Here is a 21,412-nt window from a genome sequence, read left to right on the forward strand (position 1 = left end):
ACATTTTATACTTTTCTTTTATACTGTATTAGAAGGACTATATTTAGTCGTTTTGCTGCTTATGTAAAATATCTACCATAAATTCATCAGATGCAAACTTGGATGTGATCATTAATGATTCCCAAGATCTGTTTTAAAAGAAAATAAATAAAATTGTCTTCACAAAAATGTGCATGACGTGTGTATCCAGAGAAGAGGTTAAATTACCTAAATATCTAATTATCTTACAAAGATACATACCTCTGCTCTATAAGCTTTGTAAGTTACCTACTTCCTTAACTGTCAAGGTTTCATTTTTAAATGTAAGCATTACTTAACAAAATATTTAATGCTGTTTTAATGTGAATAATGATATACAAGGGCTACAAACATAAAACTGGAGTATTGCATTTTAAAAGTGACTACTGATTTGCATTGCTTCAATTTTTGCGAGTCCAACTTAAATGGACTGATTTTCAGAGGGTCAATGACTATATTTTGGCTAGAATTTAAGTTTATTGAAAATGTACACACACACACGTGTGATTTACACAGGTCCTGAGCATCCACAATTCCTTGTTCTCAGCACCTCTGAAAATGACCGTACTATATGGGTAATCAATTAAGTTGTAATGCAAAGATGTAAGAAGAATCCTAAAGGATATCTAAAGAGAACAACACATATAAATGTATATGAACTTCTAAAGTTCTGCATCTACAAAGCAAAAATACACTGAAATAGCCAATCTATGTTTAAATTCGTGTGAAAGGGCTCTTTTATGGACTCAAACATTTACGAAGCTGAAAGGATACTTAGGAAAGAATCCAAGAAAAAAAGTTTTAAAAGCAAAACTTCAAAGAGATTCTAAAATCTATCTCAGCCAGGTAAGAAAGTCAAATATCTTTCCAGAAAAATTTGATTCCATCTGAATATGTCTGTACTGAAGAAAGGACTAAGATAAACCCCTATAAATAGATGAGCCAATGGAGAAGGGACAAGAGTTGATAACTGAATCCAAGCAAGCATCTAAAAGGTATGTTTCTCCATCTACAGTGAACACAATGAGAAAGAAAGTGAAATAACAGCTACTGAAAGTTGATGCAATTTAGAAAGGAACAACTGGAATGGTACAAGAAAAGGGGGAGGAGAAAAAGAAAAGGAAGACCAGAAGAAACTCACTCCACTATGAAGAAAAGAAGGAGCCTTGACAAAGCTAGGACCAATAATGAGGCCAAAACCCTGAAAAATCCTTCAGCTCCTGTAGTGTTCTGTAGGAGGATGCCATCACCAAACCTGATGTTTCATGGGTAAAAACCCCCACCCTCATGTAACCTGACAAGTGTTGTATTTATTTCAATACTGAAATTGTTTTAATTGGATACTGGAAAGAGAACAGTTTTTCCTATTAACCCTGAATAGCAGAACCATGTATTCCTAGAGAGGATAGGTAAATAGACTACAGTAAAAGAGAGAGATCGAGTGTGATGTAATCTGAATGTAAGATTCTGAGTTTTCATCTATGCTGCCTGTCCAAAATCACTCTATGCAAAATATTGGGTGAAAATATATGCTGAGCTTTTGAGAGAATGCTCGTCATATGGGTTCTTTAAATGACTGAATTAAAGCTCTTCTTCAGATAGTTTCCTAAGACTTAATACCAACACTTACCTTTGTCCATGTATACATTAATAAAACAATCCATTATAAACTAAACACAATTCACTAACCTTGAAACAAACTTCCTTTCATCATTTATAAATTGTTAGGATTATATGAGATAATTAGAGAGAGGGACCATCAATTAATTTGGGGGATAATTAACCGCTGAGCCAGCACATCTAGAAAAGAGCACTCTCTACAGGATACAATTCTCACTCTTATAGAAAGCATAATCTGATGGGCACTGTCCAAGAAGGAGACAAAACTGAAGGAATTGTAAGTAGAAAAACAATGTTTCATTACTTATTTTATATTATATTCTTTGTAGAGTAGTCAAATTTTGAGTGCTTGTGTTTACATCATGGCATCCCCTAGGAATGGTAAAAAAAATGGGGGCTACATCATGAGAAACAATTACTAATGTAGTCCATCCAATGTTGTTTCCTTGGGTTATATGTAATTTAGCAATTTGGTAATAAAAGTCACTGACTGCTAATTATCCTAACATGTATGAGCAACCCTTTCATACACATAGGACACTACATATAAGTGAAATTAATATTTTACAACAAAATAATATTGACCAAAAAAACTTTGAGTCTGTCTGTAAGGACACAACTGCAGCTCTGAATTCAAAAAGCCTGATCCTGAGTTATATGGATAGGTCATATAAGCTATATTTTAGATCTGGCTCAAAAACATCTTATTCATTAAAATTCTGACTTGTATCTGACAAGAAAGTTAAAATTAAACTGCTGTTTTTAAAAATCAAAACTGGAGGTGAAAAGCTGAAAGGGGTAAGATTTTGGCCACATTGAAATCGATGGCCAAACTCCCATTCACTCCCATTCAGAAAGGGGAACTACACAAAAATGAGGAGGTTAGTTAAACAGAAATTAAAAAGGTACAGCGCCAAAAGTGAAATCTCTGCAAGCTGTGTGGAAACCTTTAAAAGACACCATAATAGAGGCTCAACTTAAATGTATACCCCAAATTAAAAAAACAGAGAGCCAAAAAAGAGCCACCATGGCTAAACAAAGCAAAAGAAGCAGTGAGAGGCAAAAAGACATCCTTTAAAAAGTGGAAGTTAAATCCTAGTGAGGAAAATAGAAAGGAGCATAAATACTGGCAAATTAAGTGTAAAAATACAATTAGGAAGGTCAGAAAAGAATTTGAGGAACAGTTAGCTAAAGACTCAAAAAGTAATAGCAAATTTTTTTAAGTACATCAGAAGCAGGAAGCCTGCTAAACAACCAGTGGGGCCACGGGATGATCGAGGTGCTAAAGGAGCACTCAAGGACGATAAGCCCATTGCGGAGAAATTAAGCCCTGGTCTACACTACAGGGTTAGGTCGAATTTAGCCACGTCAGGTCGATTTTAAAATGAATGCATCTCCACAACCAATCCCGTTCTGTCGACCTAAACGGCTCTTAAAATCGATTTCTGTACTCCTCGCCGGCAAGGGGAGTAGTGCTAAAATTGACCTTGCTGGGTTGAATTTGGGGTAGTGCAGATGCAATTTGACGGTATTGGCCTCCGGGAGCTATCCCAGAGTACTCCAATGTGACTGCTCTGGAGAGAACTTTGAAGTCCGACGCACTAGCCAGGTACACAGGAAAAAAACCTGGGAAATTTTGAATTTCATTTCCTGTTTGGTCAGGATGGCTCACTCAGCAGCACAGGTGACCATGCAGTCCCCCCAGAATCACAAACGAGCTCCAGCATGGACTGAAAGGGAGACACTGGATCTGATTGCTGTGTGGGGAGAAGAATCTGTGCAGGCCAAACTCTGATCAAAAAGAAGAAATGCTAATATATACGCCAAAATCAAACAGGGCATGGTGGAGAGAGGCTACAATAGGGACGCACAGCAGTGCCGCATGAAACTTAAGGAGCTCAGGCAAGCCTTCCAAAAGATCAGCTGCATGGCATTCTATGGGGGGGCCTTACCACTACACCACCACTGTCCATGGACACCTGCAAGGGGGGAGTCTCAGACAACAAGGAGGAGGATTTTGTGGATGCAGAACAGGAGGAGGAGGAAAATGTGCAGCAGGCAAGCGGTGAATCTGTTCTCCCCGGCAGCCAGGACCATTTCATCACCCTGCAGCCAATACCCTCCCAAAGCGGGATCCCCGACTCTGAAGCTGGAGAAGGCAGCTCTGGTGAGTGCACATTTGTAATTACAGTACAGGGTTTAAAAGCAATAGTGTTTAATATTTGATTTGCCCTGAAGAATTGGGATGCATTCACGGCCAGTACAGCCACTGGAAAAGTCTGTTAACGTATCTGGGGATGGAGCTGGAATCCTCCAGGGACATCTCCATGAAGCTCTCCTGGAGGTACTCTGAAGGCCTTTGCAGAAGGTTTCTGGGGAGGGCTGCCTTATTTCGTCCTCCATGGTAGGACACTTTACCATGCTAAGCCAGTAGCAAGTAGTCTGGAATCATTGCAGCACAAAGCATGGCAGCAAATGATCTTGGGTATTGGTTGCACTGAAGCAACATTTGGTCTTTATCTTTCTGTGTTAGCCTCAGGAGAGTGATATCATTCATGGTCACCTGGTTGCAATAGGGGAATTTTTGTAAGGGAACAGTAAAAGGACCCTGTTCATGCTGGGCTCTTTGCGCTTGGCATCATCCCAGAGAATAGCCACGCGGTGGGGAGAGAGGTGAAGGGATCATCCCAGAGAGTAGCTATGTGGCAGGGTTGGGGGAGGTGTGTGCTGCACATCCACCAGAAAACTGCAGCCCCTTCTTTTAAATAGCAAGCAATACTGGTTGGGTTTGCCATGGGAAAGGAAGACGCTGCAATTTGAAAACATTCCCACATGATTCGAAGGCGTAAGAAGCCAACCCCGGATACCAAAAGGCTTACCATAGCTGCATGGAAACCGAATTCTGTTGCCCAGCTGTTTGTGATGTGTTACCATACCAGCAGGCACTTAATTTAAAAGGCAAAATGCGACCTTGTACCTAAAGCACATATGCTGTCTGCTGTGAATTGCTTGATTCACTGTGAAAGAGTCTCCCTTTTGTTCTCAGAAATGTATCATAAATTTTACTCTCCCTTTTTCTCTCTCCCCAGGTAAAAATGTTTTACTACTCCCCCTATCATCTCCGTCCCTGAGGTTATCGCAGATTAGAAGACGAAAAAAACACACTCACAATGACACGTTTTCTGAGCTCATGCAGTCCTCCCGCATAGATAGGGCACACCTTAATGCATGGAGGCATTCAGTGGCAGAGGCCAAGAAAGCATTAGGTGAGCACAAAGAGCAGAGGCAGGAGGCAATGCTGAGGCTAATGGGGGACATGATGAAGTGTCTATTGGAGCTGCAGGAAAGACAACAAGAGTGCAGACCATTGTATAACCACCTGCCCTCCTCCCCAAGTTCCATATCCTCCTCACCCAGATGCCCAAGAATGCGGGGGGGGGAGGCTCCGGGCACCCAGCCACTCCACTCCAGAGGATGGCCCAACCAACAGAAGACTGTCATTCAAACAGTTTTGATTTGTAATGTGGATACAATAAGCAATGTGGCCTTGTCCTTCCCTCCTCCTGCACCCCACCCCAGCTACCTTGTCAGTTATCTCCCTTTTTTTTTTATTAATAAAGAAAGAATGCATGGTTTCAAAACAATAGTTACTTTATTTCCTTTGCCAGCTGTGATCAAAGGGGGGAGAGTGGTTGGCTTATAGGGAATTAAAATCAACAAAGGGGGCAGGTTTGCATCAAGGAGAAACACACACAACTGTCACACCGTAGCCTGTCCAGTCATGAAACTGGTTTTCAAAGCCTCTCTGATGCGCAGCATGCCTACCTGTGCTCTTCTAATCACCCTGGTGTCTGGCTGTTCAAAACTGGCAGCCAGGAGATTTGCTTCAACCTCCCACCTGCCATAAACATCTCCCCCTTACTCTCACAGATATTATGGAACACACAGCAAGCAGAATAACAATGGGAATGTTGATTGTGCTGAGGTCTAACCTAGTCAGCAAACAGCGCCAGCGAGCTTTTAAACCTCCAAAGGCACATTCTACCACCATTCTTCACTTGATCAGCCTATAGTTGAACTGCACCTTACTACTGTCCAGGCTGCCTGTGTATGGCTTCATGAGCCAAGGGAGCAAGGAGTAGGCTGGGTCCCCAAGGATAACTATTGGCATTTCAACATCTCCAACGGTAATTTTCTGGTCTGGGAAGTAAGTCCCTTCTTGCAACTGCTCAAAGAGTCCTGAGTTCCTAAAGATGTGAGCATCATGCACCTTTCCCAGTCATCCCATGTTGATGTCGGTGAAATGTCCCTTGTGATCCACCAGTGGTTACAGCACCATTGAGAAGTACCCCTTGCGGTTTACATACTGGTTGGCAAGGTGGGCTGGTGCCAAGATAGGGATATGCTTTCCATCTATCGCCTCACCACAGATAGGGAACCCCACTGCAGCAAAGCTATCCAGTATGACCTGCGCATTTCCCAGAGTCACTACCCTTGATAACAGAATGTCAGTGATTGCATTGGCTACTTGGATCACAGCAGTCCCCACAGTTGACTTGCCCACTCCAAATTGATTCCTGACTGACCGGTAGCAGTCAGGCGTTGCAAGCTTCCACAGGGCTATCGCCACTCGCTTCTCAACTGTCAGGGTAGCTCTCATCTTGGTATTCCTGCGCTTCAGAGTGGGGGAAAGCAACTCACAAAGTTCAAGGAAAGTGGCCTTACAAATACAAAAGTTTCGCAGCCACTGGGAATCATCCCATACCTGCAAGACTATGCAGTACCACCAATCTGTGCTTGTTTGCCAGGCCCAGAATCGGCGTTCCACTGTATCAACCAGCCCCACTGCCGCCATGATGTCCCAATTGCCACAGCCTGTGCTTTCAGGAACGTCTGTGTCCATGTCCTCATCACAATCGTCCTCGTGTTGGCGTCTCTTAGCCCAGTTCTGCATATACTCCAGGATAATGCGCAAGGTGTTTACAATGCTCACAACAGCAGCAGTGAGCTGAGTGGGCTCCATGCTTGCCGTGGTTTGGTGTCTGCATAGGTAACCCAGAAAAAAAGATGTGAAATGATTGTCTGCCGTTGCTTTCATGGAGGGAGGAACAACTGACGACATGTAGCCAAAACCACCCTTGACAGTGTTTTTGCCCCATCAGGCATTGGGAGCTTAACCCAGAATTTCAGTGGGAAGCGGAGACTGCGGGAACTGCGGGATAGCTACTCACAGTGCACCGCTCTGTGAGTTGATGCTAGCCACAATATTGAGGACGCACTCTGCCAACTTAATGCACTTAGTGGGGACATACACTATCGACTGCATAAAATGGCTTCCTAAAAATCAACTTCTATAAAATCGACCTAATTTCATAGTGTAGACATACCCTAAATGAATTCTTTGCATTGGTCTTCAAGTCTGAGGATTTGAGGGAGATTGCCTAACCTGAGCCATTCTTTTTAGGTGACAGATCTGAGGAACTGTCCCAGATTGAGGTATCATTAGAGGAGGTTTTGGAAGAAATTGATAAATTAAACAGCAATAAGTCACCAGGACTAGATGGTATTCACCCAAGAGTTCTGAAGAAACTCAAATGTGAAATTGCAGAACTAACAACTGTAGACTGTAACCTATTATTTAAATCAGCTTCTGTACCAGAAGACTGGAAGATAGCTAACGTCACGCCAATTTTTAAAAAGAACTCCAGAGGTGATCCCGGCAATTACAGGCCTGTAAGCCTGACTTCAGTACCGGGCAAACTGGTTGAAACTATAATAAAGAACAATTTTGTCAGACATATAGATGAACATAATTTACCTAGGAAGAGTCAACATGGTTTCTGTAAAGGGAAATCACACCTTACCAATCTGCTAGAATTCTTTGAGGGGGTCAACAAGCAGGTGGACCAAAGGGATCCAGTGCTTATAGTATACTTAGATTTTCAGAAAGCCTTTGACAAGGTCCCTCACCAAAGGCTCTTACGCAAAGTAAGCTGCCATGGGATAAGAGGGAAGGTGCTCTCATGGATCAGTAACTGGTTAAAAGATTGGAAACAAAGAGTAGGAATAAATGGTCAGTTTTCAGAACGGAGAGAGGTAAATAGTGGTGTCCCCCAGGGGTCTGTTCTAGGATCAGTCCAATTCAGCATATTCATAAATGACCTGGAAAAAGGGGTAAATAGTGAGGTAGCAAAATTTGCAGGTGATACAAAATTTCTAAAGATAGTTAAGACCCAGGCATACTATGAAGAGCTACAAAAGGATCTCTCAAAACTGGATGACTGGGCAAAAAAATGGCAGATGAAGTTTAATGTGGATAAATGCAAAGTAATGCACATTGGAAAGCATAATCCCAAATATACATATAAAATGATGCGGTCTAAATTAACTGTTACCACTCAAGAAAGAGACCTTGAAGTTATTGTGGATAGTTCTCTGAAAACATCCACTCAGTGTGAAGCATAGTCAAAAAAGCTAACAGAATGCTGGGAATAATTAAGAAAGGGATAGATAATAGGACAGAAAATATCATGTTGCCTCTATATAAATCCATGGTACACCCACATCTTGAATACTGTGTGCAAATGTGGTCGCCCCATCTCAAAAAACCCATATTGGAATTGGAAAAGGTTCAGAAAAGGGCAACAAAAATGATTAGGGGTATGGAATGGCTTCCGTATGAGGAGAGATTAATAAGACTGGGACTTTTCAGCTTGGAAAAGAGATAGCTAAGGGGAGATATGATTGAGGTCTATAAAATCATGACTGGTGTAGTGAAAGTAGATAAGGAAGTGTTGTTTACTCCTTCTCATAACACAAGAAGTAGGGGTCCCCAAATGAAATTAATAGGTTGCAGGTTTAAAAAAAATAAAAGGAAGTATTTCTTCATACAACGCACAATCAACCTGTGGAACTCCTTGCCAGAGGATGTTGTGAAGGCCAAGACCGTAACAGGGCTCAAAAAAGAACTAGATAAATTCATGGAGGATAGGTCCATCAATGGCTATTAGCCAGGGTGTGCAGGAATGGTGTCCTTAGCCTCTGCTTGCCAGAAGCTGGGAATGAGTGACTGGGGAGGGATCACTTGATGATTACCTGTTCTGTTCATTCCCTCTGGGGCACCTGGCCCTGGCCACTGTCGGAAGATGGACCTTTGGTCTGACCCGGTAGGGCTGTTCTTATGTTCATTGGTGTTAGTATTTCACCATCCAGGTTTCAAAGTACTACTAGTAGTTCAAGTACCCACGTAGACTGACACGCATGAAAAACAAACCTTGTTACCACAGCTTTAGAAAAAAATTAGTATGTTAACCGTTGCCAATCCTATTTCATTACATTTGGTAAACACTATATGCCACCCATTCGATGTTCCTTTTTTTAATGTGATGTCAATTTAAAGCAGTGGCACAAGGATCTGGACACGTGGACTGCTGCGGGAGCCAAATATACATTACCGCAAAAACAAAAAAAGTTCAAAAGAAAATCAACCCCCCACCTGTCACTATTTACTAATATTAGCAAGTAAAAGAATAGATAGATTTTCCACAGCTATATATACTCAGGATAATTCTATCTGCAGACTATGTGGAACTAGAAGTTAATGACTTACCTACCAAGAATGTAGCAGTTACAGGAAAATTCCATTTCTGAAATGTGTTACCACACGTAAGCCACTGAATACTATTGATTTTTCTGTAGTCTAGCAACTTCAAAATATTTGTATAGTACATTCAAATTGAGCATTTACAACACTTGTTCTCTTTCTATTCCACATCCTGGTTTGAATTCTCTGACCATAATTTGCCAATAAGTTTAAACAGCTTTCCTAGTCCTCTGTTATGGAGAAAACCTTGAAAATATAACCTGAGTGCATTCTGAACTTAAATCTCATAAACCAGAAGACATAATGAAAAGGGTTGGTTGAAATTTTTCCATCAAAAACTGTTTTTCAATGGAAAACGGGGCGTTCAACAAATTTTTTTTAACAAGTCGTGTCTGCTGTTTATGGTCAAAAACACTTCAAAACAAACATTTCTGGTGTTTGGCCCAAATCCGAAACTTTTCTACTCAGAAATGCTGCCTTGGTGGCTCATGTGAGTTGTAGTTCGAATACCTCATGCCTTGTTCTCCTTTATGGGCTGGGTTGCCCAGTTGGACTACATCTTATAAAATGCACCACGGCCAGAGTCTTCCATAATTTATCACAGTGACCCAGTAAGAGGAGAGACGCTTGTGCATCATGAAAGATGTAGTCCATCCAGGGAGCCTTCTTTTTAGAGGAAAATGAAGTATGAGGCATCTAAAGTACAACTCCCATAGGAACCATAGCAGCTTTTCCAAATCCAAATTTTCTGTTTTAGAAAAAGTTTTTCACTGAAATATTTTTGGTTCTTGGCTGAGTATTTTTCACTTGATTTTTCTGTCAAAAAGTCAAAATTTTCCACAGAGCGTGTCTCCCCCCACCCAATTTTCTGACCAGCTCTAATCATAAACCAACATTTATTTAAAGAAAACAAACACCACATGATATTTTTGAGGCCTGACTCATGACTTTTAATTCTTGGAGTTGCCCAGGCCAGAGATACTCACCTCTGGACTCTCTTCCTCTAAACACTACCCAGCAAAATACACTTACTGAAGAACTGGAAACAACCCAGCTATAGAACACAAACATGTAATATACTGGACTAATATGACAGGCATCAGAAAAGACAATTTTCTTGAAATAAATTATTTTAAGGGAAGAAAGTAGAAATAAAGATCCAGATTCTACATTGACTTACCCTTGTGCAACCCCAGAGATTCAGAGGATAAGTATGGAATTTGGCAAAGAGTGAATAATGTTGGCATAGTGATAACAAGAATCAGACGCCTATGTCCAGTGGGATTAAGCATTTTACTTTAGAAGAGAGAAGACATTGTGTTAACTGAAAATTGCTCTACCTGCAGCCTGATTTCTTAAGATACTCTGGTGGGCATAAATAAGAATTTAGTCTACTAATACTTAATGATTTCCCCTACTGGCCATGTGCAAACCTATGCTTTGTCTGGGAAGATTCACAAAAAGGTGGGGGAGGGAGAGGATTCCTTCATGACAGGCATGAGGGAATCAACATTTAAGAGCACATAATTTTCATCTGTTCTCCCATGGATATGGAAGTGTTCCTGATACATATGAAAAAGGCTAATTACAACTGAATACTGAAGTGCTGAGCACTAAGCACTGATATGCTGTTCTTGTAGTTAATGTAATCAATTACTGAACATCCGATGAAGTGAGCTGTAGCTCACGAAAGCTCATGCTCAAATAAATTGGTTAGTCTCTAAGGTGCCACAAGTACTCCTTTTCTTTTTGTGAACTTTAAAAGTTTCTTTTATTATCTCATTAATAAGCTATCACTCTTTAATGTTCGCTAATTAATGTAAATCAGTATATAGCAGCGGATATAAAACATGATCCTAGGAAATGGAATTAATGGTTATGGTTGGCATTTTCCAAGGTGCTTATGGGATTGAAGTACCTAGTGCCCACTGAAAGTCAACAGGAATTGGGTTGGGTGCCTGTAATGGTTCTCTGAGTACCCAGGACTGTGAATCACATTGCTACCCCCCAGGCCTCCAGCATGCAGGAACCTTGTTTATACTTATCTGAGCGTCACCTCCCTCATACCACGAGATTGTTAGCTACTCAAGCACTCTTCTCTGGGCAATGCTAGCCCTTACTCTGCCTTGCAGGTTAACAATAGGTGCACCGCAGTCCCAAGCCCCTTTGAAGTATTCCCCTGTAGAAGGCCAGCCCCTTCGCCACTGAACACTAGTCTGCTGTCCCCAAAAGAAGTGTATATAGCTTGTCTCATTCAACTGAGGATCTGCACCCTCCTTAATATCGCAGCATATAGATACATTTACAGTGAAAACAAAAAATGTTTATTACCAAAGATTCTATCGATAGTGAGTAAGGATAATGGAAACAAAGATTACATATAAAACAAAATCATAACATGCTTTCTAGAGACCAAACTTAAGTTAACAGAGTAACCTCCAGCCTAAAGAAGTTTCTCTCACCCTCAAAGTCCTCTACAGAGTTTAAACCAAGGCTGGGTTTGATCCCATTTCCATGAATGTCACCACACTGTCCATTTACTTTCTAGGTGCAGGATCAAGGAGTGTCTTCTTTGCTTTCTACATATATCCCCAAAGTTCATTGTCTGTACTCAGAATCAGGATAACCACCCATGGCTTTTTATTCCTGGGTGCTCTTTCCTGTTGATTTTACATTTTTCTGTTGACTCGGTATGTAAATATCTATCCACTGTGTTAGCTTACAAGGCTTAATTTATATTCCAACCAAGAGACAGGTGAATAAACATTTCTTGTCTGACAGAAAACCTTTTTGTCAACACTTCCTTGATACAGTCTTTAAAATATATATTCAGTACACATACATAATTCCTTACATAGTATCTGCACATATACTTTCAGAACAATATTAATGACCTGTGTGAGCCTGGCTTTCGTTTAAGATGTCACATGACATTCTTTGGTGAACCAAAATGTACATACCAGAATTAGGACATTCCTCTAATCCCCTTGCTAGCTGGCATAAGAGGTTCTTTGGTCACAGTGCTTCAATCCCCTAGGCTCTGGTGAAAATACCAGCCCAAACTGATTGAATAGTTCTTACAGTGATCATTTTTCATGAGTAATTAAGAGCTCTCTCTATAAAGCTAAACAAGGCTAAGCATGTATTTAAGAGCTGTGCTGAATAGGTATGGACTGAAGGGCTTTGCTGAATCAGGGCCTAAAGGCAGAATTTAGCCATTACTATTTACTCCATCGACAGCATGTTAATGTAAGTGTGCAGAAGGTGAATTAGATCAGGACAAATAGAAACTCCAAATGTATTTGTATTGGGGGTCTAATTCAAAAGAGAGCAGATGAGCTGTCATATGGAAAATTCTTCAGCTTTACAGCAGTTGCAAGAGCTAACTAGGGGTTACAACAACAATAGTCTATCTATCAGCTATAATAGCATTTCAGTAAGGAATTTTAAATCCAATTTGTTTACAACTAGATGACAAAACAATAAACATTATAATTCTTGTCTTTTTACTGTGTTGCTGTTGCTGTGTGACAATCTTGTACTAAGATAATGAAATCTACATGCACCAGCATTTAATAAACCATAAGAGACGAGACGGAGCAGTGAAAGAAATGAAAAAGAAAATTAATCCTCCTCCATCTGTTTGTCTGAAAGAAAGGCATGTGTCACCTATTATTTAGCTCATACTCCGAAAGTGTTCGGTTTCTATTTGTTCTTTTATCAGCAGTTTTGATTGAATTTGGTAGCCAAGTGTACAGGCTTCTGTGATTTTCATCTTCTCGGAGGTTACACACTGATAAGGCCAATAATTGACAATGTTATTCAGCAATTTTTGCTGAAGAAGTAAACATGGAAAGAAAACAGTTTTCTTTGGAGAGAGGTGTCTCCAGTGATAGCTGTGAATTACTAACTAAATGGAAGCACTGCCAGGGCATTTAGTTGAGACGGCCACTTAAATTGGTTAGGAAGCAAAGCAGTTTGTCTCTTTTCCTGAACGGGCTTTTATACTGACATTGAGAACACATGCAGATTTCTTTGTGTCAGTTACTGAAAATAAATGTAAACATCCGGGAAAAATGTCAAATTAACTTGAACGTGTTCTGTTAGGTAATTACAGGCCAGTAAAATCCAACTCTTGTAAAATGCAGCTGACTTAAGATTGGACAATTAATAATGTCTCTTTGTAAGGTGTATCCAATATAACATGGCTCATGAAAAATCTCTACAGCTTATACAAACATTGGGCCATATTTTCTCCTCTTTTCTGGTAAGTGGAGGGGAGCCAAAAAGCTGTCCGAGAGATACCGAAAAGGGGGAGCCACTCTGCCAGATCTCTATGGGTTTGCGTCTCTGGGGTTTTGCAGGGCAGGAGGCTGTGAGATCGGAGAACAGCTGCAATACACAGCATCCTATGCTGATAATACTGTGGGTGTAAACATTAACTTCTGCAGTATCCCTTTCTGGGCACAGAAGGGGGTGTAGTTAATGGGAGAATAGCAGCTGAGGGAACCATTCTGCCAGTTGCAAGGTAGGCATGGCAGAAATGATGTTCTAAAGGGCCTCTGTAGATCTCTGCTCGTTTAAGGAGGGGAAAACATCCTGCCTGTTCTAGAAGTGATGGTGTTAGGTAGCCCTGTCACACAAAAAGAATGGCAAGGAGGGAATTCTATGAGTTGAAACTCACAGAATTCCTGCTCCTAGCCAGTATTTCCACACATAAGAGAATATATGGCTCACTGGTAGGAAAACTGGCAAGATGACCTATAGAACAAAAAGTCCTGTAGTTTCCATGATTTAATTTTATAATTATATAAAATGACTAGGTGTATATAGGGATAACAGAGACCATCTTGTAATGCTTACTGAGTAAATGCACATGCTTTGTTTGTAATATTTAGTGTCACATAGATGGACCTTTGGTCTGACACAGTATGGGCGTTCTTACATAAGCTACCACCTCTCGCGAAGGTGGAGTACCTATGCCAATGACAGAAGCGCTCCCGTCAGCATAGGAGTGTCTTCACTGAACAGCAGCTGCACCGCTGCAGCGTTCTAAGTGTAGACCTGCCCATAGATTAATCACTTTGTGAAAAGTGTTCACCCATCAATGATGTATGGTATATTTTAGTCTTTTCCTACACATGCCAATCACAACATATGGTGTACTTCATCCAGTGCAGTAAATGCACCAACAGCAACTACGTGGGTGAAAGCAGACAGTCACTATGCTCTCAAATGAATACATACAGGAAAACGGTAAAAGACAAAAACACCACAGTCCTCATCCTCTGAGGAAACCTGCACAACCAACAGAACCTCTCTCACCAATCTTGTTTCTCTAATATCCTGGAACCACCACGGCTACAACAACACTGCATACAACAATGGAAGAGGCCATTTTAGATAGTTAAATATTTATTTTAAAGAGGAAATTACATAAACAGACTTTTGAAATGCTGGTCACAACTGTAAATATGGAGGCGATGTTATCACTTTCTCTGAATACACTGCCATCATAGGGGCCTATCCAGCCTTAAATTACTTGTGTGACTTCATAGACTGTAGAGGTTCCCTGGATCTTCAGGGCTCTACAGGCCCAATAGCAGCCCCATATTACCCCCATTACCCCCTCAGACGTGGCCACAGAAATTTGTTTTTGGCTTTACTCTGATGCCTAGAAGTGTTCACTTCTAGGGATAATGTTTCACACAATCAGAAATTAAGGTCTTCGGAATGACATTGGGAAATGTATTATCAATTTTACCCTTACCTGAAAATTAAAGATAAACACTTATAGTATGTGGATAGGCAAAGGGAAACCTAAAGGCCAAAGACTAAATACTTATAAACAAAATATAATCATTTATATTTTTTTCAGAAAGATCTCGATATCACTATCTCACCACTCATTCTCTGCAAATTATGCATAAAGATCCACACAGTTAGGAACCACCCTGTTCTTTATTACAAGCTTGCTATTACAAGCCAATATAGGGGGAAAATGGCAACAAAACTATTTCTGGGGAAACATGTAACCTTTAATTTTATATTAAAAAGTAAGGCTAGACTAATTATTGCATCCCTCTGTACTTTACCACTCTAATAATTCAGATTTTTGTTATAGATTCTTTACTCTGACAATCAGGAAGTCCTTACAATACTAACTAGTATCTTGTGTCTTATAAAATACTTATTACTAAGGGGGAATTCATCATACATTAAAAGGATTTTGAAATGCTGTGATATATGTGGATGTTACCAAAACCACAAATGGATGCTCAAAACCTTTGAAAAGTAAATATCTAAAATAGGAAACATTATTTAAAATGTTCACAGGAATAGAAATTCTCTCAGAATTAAAAACCATAAACAAAGGAAGTAAAATGTTAAATTCTTTCATTACAGTAGCACATTTCATGACCTACAATATATCACTTGTTGGTAAGGGATCATGCTGCCACAAGGGAAATAGTAGCACACACTCAGCAAAACTGCAATAGGACAAGACAGCATGCTTGCAGCATCAGTAAAACATTAATTTAGTCTACTTAAGATGACTGGAACCACTCCAACCATGTCACATCATTTACTTTTGAACATTCTGTTGAGATAGCAGGGTTGTATTACAGAGTAGGAAAGCCACAATAGTCCACTTGCTGATTCATGCTGTTAAATCATGCTGTTATAACACTACATTTATGCTGCTATCACATTACTTTACAATGGGGGCCTTCATTATGGTCAGAGCTAGAAGAGTAGAGTGCAAGATGAACTACATGTCAGGAAGAAACAACACTTGTTTGTCTGCATTCAAATATATGAAGACTACACTTCTGCTTAAATCAGTGCTATCAATAAAGAAGAGTTAGAGTTTAAAATATAATCCTATGTGATTATATCTGAATGATTACTCAAAGCTACGTAGTTTTGCCTAGCCAAGGATTTAGTTATTTATCTCCTAAGTTACATTACAGTTAACACTGTGATAGAGATACCCTTTTTTGATCCAAAGAGATTATATATGGCTGGATTCTTTACATCTTGGAGAACTCTGTTATAGATCTTTCTAGCGCTTCTTATGGTGTACCTCTTCAGCAATTTTATCTAGCAGCTGTAATCCAGACTTCAGAATAACTGACAGGAATCTGAGCAGCAGAGAGAGATAGTTAATCATTCCCTTTTATAATTTTACCCACTTGACAAAAGGAAAAAGTCTTTTGCTGTTAGTGAAGGAACTCAAAAATCATAAAAGAAGATAAAAGACGAGACAAGACAACCTTGTATCTTCACAGTTAAACTTTGACAGCTCTAGATTTCTATGACTGCTCCGATATAAAATGTGTGACTTAGCTTACTGCAGCGCTAAGAATCAAAGGATGTACTCCCAGAAATCTTAGCATCACATAAGAGAGTACTGCACCAGTGTGGACACAGAAACTTGATTGTTATTTCACAGTGTGGCCTTCATGTGATCCAGATTACAAATGTAGGGGTGGATTGTGACAGACTGACAAGATATGAACAAACCATGGAATTAAGATAAGGTTTACTGAGTTAAATTAAATGTTGATGAACTAAGGTTAACATCCTTGGGGTACATTAGATTAAAATGCAATTGTGTACATGTTATTGTGGTACTGAATGGGGGTGGGGGAGAGATGTCCTCACTTATCAGCCTTTGAAGCCTCCCCAAAGAGATATACATATGCTAGTTCAAACTGGATTCTCAAGAGACCCACTGACAAAGAAAATACTTTAGGATAAAAAGTCTGAGTTTAGGCTGACTCAGGACCCTCTTCCCGATCCAGCAAATGGACAGGACCTCTGGCCCACGGAGGGCCTCAATCCTTCTGGAGGATTGGAAGGACTTGGCCTACTGAGACCTCATAAGACCGTGTGCTTGTTCTGAGCTGAAGCTCTGATGAACTTATAACTTCAAAGAAACTCCCAGGGTGGGGTGCTGCATGGTAGGTTCTTTCATTGATTTTAATGTGTTTTCTTTGTAATGCTTTATACCTTAAGAATAAAGTAGGCTTGCCTAGAAAATCCTGTGTGGTAACTTACATCTGTAAAAATCATTCTGCTACCAGTCTTTGAAGAGAAAGCAAGCAGGTCTGCTTAGGCAGATTGTATTGCTAGGAAATACACAGTGAAGGCAGGGAACTGTCCAGCCTGGACATACCCTGGTCAGAAGGGAGAGAGATGTCTCTCTCCACCCAGGAGAGGCAACCGCTGGGGAGCTGGACGCCTGAGAGTGGATGCCCTTGCTGGACCATTGAGGGGAAATACAGGTGCTGCTGCTCTGAAATGTGACAAAGATAGAGAATGTTTGTAACCTGGATCAAACCTCTGGGAAGTGTCCACATTAGCCCTTACAAACATGTTAGGGACAATTAGTTAATTATGCAATCAGTATATTAAAGGTAAAACCTAGTGAAGAGAAGCTCTAAAACTGAACTGATTTTCTTCAAACTTGGCTTGAATCTTAGCTTTCAATGAGGCAAGTTAATTAATGTATGTAATACCATTGTCTTCAGATTAGGCCTTCTCTTCAGTGGTGCAACTGACTTTAATCTAGTGAACAATTTGGTTGACGGGTCACAGAAGGAACAGAATCCAGCTTAGCTGCCCTTAACTTCATAGAGCCAACATAGCCTAAAAGAGTAAAGAGTAGTAAAAACTTTTTTTTTTGCTAAAATGAAACAGATGATTGACTACATGCAGGAAGCAGACACTCTAAGCAATAGTTATTTTTCAAAGTAGAAGTAAACTTTAAGTGATTTGTCAAAGGAGATACAATGAGTTAGTGGTAGAGGGGGGAACAGAACCCAGATCTCAATTTCCCAGCCCCTGCTCCAACCACTAGATAATTCTGCTCACATACTACAAATGCTAGACTACATACAAAGCTCCAGGCAATGTTCTATCCCCTTTTCTAACTTAGGCCTAGTAATTTTTTTCTAAATTCATGTAATCATTTCAATATACTGTACCATTCTGCAATATTGAACCCCACTGCTGAATTCCTAACCTCTTAGACATTGCAATAGCTCCCAATTTATTCTGCAATTGGTTTAAATTCATGATAATGGCTAAATTACCTAACAACATATTTTCAGATCACTTGGAATGTTTCTCAGGTTAGACTCAAATTTATTCTGTTTCTAATCCCCCCCCCAATATTTTTATACAAATGGGCATTATCATACCATATTAAAATAATTTTCTATTTCTCACTCTTCCTGCATTTGCCATTTTACTTTATTCTTGACTTCATAACTGTAGTTACTATCCAGTATATCTTGAACATAACTTTCAGCTGCATTAGCTTCAACCTAATGTGTTGGCTCGCTGATATTTTGGCATAGCTTTTCTATGGTTAACATCTTCTTTAATCTGGTATTTTTAGAGATGTCCTAAGGCATAACTGTTCTTTTTTCTAATCTATTTTTAACATAACATATTCTCTATTTTAGCACTGGGATAAGGTTACATATTAATGTGGAATGGAATTGATTTTCTGTTTTTACAAAAAGTTAATTTACATTAATGTAATCCAGGGTTTGTAAGGGGGATATGAACAAACATCTTAACTGTACTCCAAAGTGTCAGTTTTCACTAAAAAAGTAAGTTATTCTCTTACTGTTATGGTTGTGAAGAAAACCTTCAAAATGTGAAGTGAGTGGGTATGTCTTCACTGCAAAAAGGTATGTTTTTACATCAAACTTGTATCTCAACATAAAATACACCATTTTGCAGTGAAGATGTAGCCTGTGGCTGATGCAGAGACATCCAGCTGAATTTGCAGAGAGCTTGAAATGATAAATGTGTGTTTTGAACTGCCCCATTCAAAAGGTTGATAATTCAGAGGCCAATGGTAGTACTTTAATATCCTCATCTAACTATTTAAATGCTCAAAACATGTCAGAAAGGGAAATTATCACATTATGAAGCTCTGCATTAGCATTTTTCAAAGAGGGGCAGGGAAAGGGGAAGGTTTGGGGCAAAATTTGAGATATGTTGGGCTTTAACAAAGGGATGGCATGTATGGGGTAGGATGGCCAGGAATCTGGTTTCCGACTGGAAAGTCTGGTCAAAAGGAGTGCCTGATGGTATCCAGTCAGATCTAATGACTGGACACCCAAAGTCTGGTTACTGTGGGCGGGGAAGGTACTGAGTCATCACTTGTGCCAGCCCCTACTTAGCCAGGGACACCTATCTGCATCAGGCAGCTGCAGCTCCCAGTCCTGGCTCTGCAGATGATTCCCTCCCAACCCATGCAGGGAGAGGGGAAAAATAGTGAGTGACAGAAGGAGGGCAAAAGAGGAGTGAACGGGGAGCAGGGGCGGGTCTTCAGGGGGAAGGAGAGGTTCTGGAACTCCTGTTGGAGTGTCCCGTTTTTAAATATTACCAAGTTGGCAATCCTAGTATGGGGTGGGAGGTGGGATAAGGAGTTGTCACAATTGGTTTCATTTTCTGAAGAGGACTCAGCCACCTTTAAAAAGTGGCCAACACAAAGATATCAAGGTACACAATTTTATATTCTATTCTATTTTCGTTTGGTGGAAGATCCTCCCACCAGCTGAGACAGCCTTAGTGCAGCACATTCTGAACCCATCAATTATATATGGAGGAATAGCAATCCTTAATTCATCTCCATTGTATCTGAGAAACTAAATTAGGTGGGATTGAATATCATTCCAGAGTAACACAAGGAGAGGGCAGTTCATACTGTGCCTGGATTTGACTGGGGTAGAGGGTACTTGATTTTAATATTAACTGAAGAGCCTAGTAGTTTAATACTTTGATTATTAAATTACTTAGTACTACGTTATATTATACGACAGGACCTTTGCTGGTGCTATTTCCCCATGTCAAAAACAGTTTTAAGGGCTGGTCTTCATGACGGGGAGATTGACACTGCTGTAATCGATGCAGCAGGGATCGATTTAGTGAGTCTAGTGAAGACCTGCTAAATTGATGGCAGAGCAGTCTCTGGTCAACCCTGGTACTCCAGCTCTCCGAGAATAGTAAAGGAAGTCGATCATAGTCGATTCTCCTGTTGACGCAGCACAGTGAAGACACTGGAGTAATTCGACCTAAGCTTTGCCGACTCCAGCTACATTATTCACGTAGCTACATTATTCACATAGCTGGAGTAGTGTAACTTAGGTCAACTTACCCCTGTAGTGAAGACATGCTCTAAAATGCCAAAATCTTTCATCTTACCATACAGAAAAATCCCCCCCAATCCTGAGGACCTACTTCAATTCTTCAAAGGTGCTATACATTCTCCCCTACTATCTAATTTAACTGTAGACTGTAACATCTAGTAAAAACAATAAAAGTCTAACATTTATCAAACAGCTCAGCTGAATCAAAAACGAAAGGTTCACTTAATGCCAACCAGAGACCTAGAGGAATAACAAGGGAACACTTTATGGATGAATGAACAAAAATGATTCTTTATTCTGTGTTCCAGTTACAAATGCTTGCTATACAAATAACCTTTACACATATTGCACTCTATCAAAATATTTTTCAACTAATTCTTTTTACTAGAACAAGCAAAAATACAACCGTATTTATATTATCTAAAATGTAGTTTTATAACTAGAAGTTATGCTGAACTATTTAACTCTAGCATCCTAGTAAAATCATGGTTATAAATTGTCAATAGATATATTATTTTTCTTTTTTTAAACACATAATAAAGGACTACTTAAGTATATTAGGCCCAAACTACATTTTTCAATGTTGTACAACATTCTGTTAACAGATCTGCTCATTATAGTCATATATTTAATAAGAAAGTTTGTCAAATATTTCCCCCCATTAGTTTGCTTTTATTCCTCTTTGTCTGTAATACTGTCTTAGAAACTTACAAATACATTTTATTTCCCAGATCAATTTAATCCTATCCTTATTGGTAAAACATCGATTTGCAAGTTGTAGAACTGCATGATAGTTTCACATATCTGTCTGTACAACAGCATCATAGATGGTATCTGCCTATTTCTGTGAACAGGGTTCGTTTATAAATATAGCCTCCCCCTCAGTTTCTGCAGTAGAACACTACAAAACTGTAGGACTTCTATACATGCTAGCTGCTGTACTAGTACTTTAAAATTCTCAGCACCAGAGCTGTATCTTGTGAATGTGGGGGAAGGT

At 39.8% G+C, this 21,412-nt stretch overlaps 1 protein-coding gene across 6 annotated transcripts in view; it reads right to left on the reverse strand.

Annotated features, from left to right (window-relative positions):
* The window catches only part of TBC1D22A (TBC1 domain family member 22A), a 454,341-nt gene that overhangs the window by 36,693 nt on the left and 396,236 nt on the right, over positions 1-21,412 (reverse strand). The window lies entirely within an intron of this gene.

Source organism: Caretta caretta, chromosome 1 (assembly GCF_965140235.1).
Source record: "Caretta caretta isolate rCarCar2 chromosome 1, rCarCar1.hap1, whole genome shotgun sequence".
NCBI lineage: Eukaryota > Metazoa > Chordata > Testudines > Cheloniidae > Caretta > Caretta caretta.